The following is a 2,500-nucleotide window of genomic DNA, read 5'->3' as shown; positions in this document are numbered from 1 at the left end:
GCCTTAACCTAACCCAACTTCTGCCTTAACCTAACCCAACTTCTGCCTTAACCTAACCCAACTTCTGCCTTAACCTAACCCAACTTCTGCCTTAACCTAACCCAACTTCTGCCTTAACCTAACCCAACTTCTGCCTTAACCTAACCCAAGTTGCGCCTTAACCTAACCCAAGTTGCGCCTTAACCTAACCCAAGTTGCGCCTTAACCTAACCCAAGTTGCGCCTTAACCTAACCCAAGTTGCGCCTTAACCTAACCCAAGTTGCGCCTTAACCTAACCCAAGTTGCGCCTTAACCTAACCCAAGTTGCGCCTTAACCTAACCCAAGTTGCGCCTTAACCTAACCCAACTTCTGCCTTAACCTAACCCAACTTCTGCCTTAACCTAACCCAACTTCTGCCTTAACCTAACCCAACTTCTGCCTTAACCTAACCCAAGTTGCGCCTTAACCTAACCCAAGTTGCGCCTTAACCTAACCCAAGTTGCGCCTTAACCTAACCCAAGTTGCGCCTTAACCTAACCCAAGTTGCGCCTTAACCTAACCCAAGTTGCGCCTTAACCTAACCCAAGTTGCGCCTTAACCTAACCCAAGTTGCGCCTTAACCTAACCCAAGTTGCGCCTTAACCTAACCCAAGTTGCGCCCTAACCTAACCCACGTTGCGCCCTAACCTAACCCACGTTGCGCCTTAACCTAACCCACGTTGCGCCCTAACCTAACCCACGTTGCGCCCTAACCTAACCTACGTTGCGCCCTAACCTAACCTACGTTGCGCCCTAACCTAACCTACGTTGCGCCCTAACCTAACCTACGTTGCGCCCTAACCTAACCTACGTTGCGCCCTAACCTAACCTACGTTGCGCCCTAACCTAACCTACGTTGGGCCCTAACCTAACCCACGTTGCGCCCTAACCTAACCCACGTTGCGCCCTAACCTAACCCACGTTGCGCCCAAACCTAACCCACGTTGCGCCCTAACCTAACCCACGTTGCGCCCTAACCTAACCTACGTTGCGCCCTAACCTAACCTACGTTGCGCCCTAACCTAACCTACGTTGCGCCCTAACCTAACCTACGTTGCGCCCTAACCTAACCTACGTTGCGCCCTAACCTAACCTACGTTGCGCCCTAACCTAACCTACGTTGGGCCCTAACCTAACCCACGTTGCGCCCTAACCTAACCCACGTTGCGCCCTAACCTAACCCACGTTGCGCCCAAACCTAACCCACGTTGCGCCCTAACCTAACCCACGTTGCGCCCTAACCTAACCCACGTTGCGCCTTAACCTGCCCTGTAATTGTTAGTTATATGAATCTAGGAATTCGTGTAGCGTTGCCTAATTGCAACCATCTCAACATAGTTCACTTCGCGCACACTGTGGTGTTCTGCGTATTGATTCATTTTACGGTGCGTACCCTCACATCTTGCGAGTGTTGCTTACTTTCCACATGGTCCCGCTATCCACTGTATTGTGTACTGCAATAGGACGTATATCGCCCCCGCCCCCCCCCCCCCCCTCCCCTCCTGTCACCTCTAGCTCGTCGGTCAGGAGTTCGCGTGTTGAATGCGCTTCGCAGCTGTGCAATGGCATTCGCATACGTACGCTGGCCACCTTCCACGTGTTCTTTCGTGCACACGTCGCAGCGTGTATGTATGCTGATGGAGTGCGTCGTGACACACAACATCCAGGCATGCAAGACTCGTAGAAGTCGCAAATGTAGATGGATGTCTACGTTTGCTGCCCAAGTTACGCAAATGAACTGGAAATCCGTTGTTGCGCGGTTGTTCGCGCTGGAGGTGAATCGTTGATATCGACGATCGGTACAGGTATTAACCGGTTGCTTCAGCGACACCCGTCATACCCACGAACGTGAGTGGGCATGTGGGTATGAAGCGATACGCGGCGGTGGCTGGGTGGGACCGTCCCCGGCCGGTGAGGGGGGGGCGCCCGGCGTGCTGGCCGCGCGCTGCGTGGGCGCACGCGCGGCAGCCGGCTGGTGGGGGCGCCCAGTGGCAGGCGCGCCGGCTGACGGAGGCGGCAGGCGGCGCATCTGCGTGCCGGCGCACCCAGCGCGCGGCGCCGTGCGGCCAAAGTGGGTCCTCCCGGGCCCGGTGCGAAGCGCGGTGGACATCTGCAGTGTGCTGGTCCGATTGAGGACTGTGTGCGTTGAGGATGCGCCGCCGCCCGGCACTCGGCGCCGCGACGCCGTCTGCTGCTCGGTCGCCCCCGCGGTTCTCGCAGGTGGTTTGTATCGCAGCTGTGCGGATGTGTTGGCGCGTGCGCTGTGCTGGGAGAGTTCGCTTTGGCACCCAAGTGGGGCTCTGCCCCTCTGTGGCGCTGGCGTTGGAGCTGCCCGGTCACTGTTTGTGGCCGCGTGTTGTCTCCCGCCGGCAACACCACGACAGCACGCTCCCGGGCCTCTGTCGGCAGCGGCAAGCTCAGTTGGGAGCACGGGTGGTCGCACTGAAAGCGTCTACTCGCCTATCTCCGGGCGATTGCGC

Source organism: Schistocerca nitens, chromosome 7, assembly GCF_023898315.1.
Source record: "Schistocerca nitens isolate TAMUIC-IGC-003100 chromosome 7, iqSchNite1.1, whole genome shotgun sequence".
NCBI lineage: Eukaryota > Metazoa > Arthropoda > Insecta > Orthoptera > Acrididae > Schistocerca > Schistocerca nitens.
The sequence above is the reverse complement of the archived record's forward strand: the minus strand, read 5'-3'. Positions refer to the sequence as shown.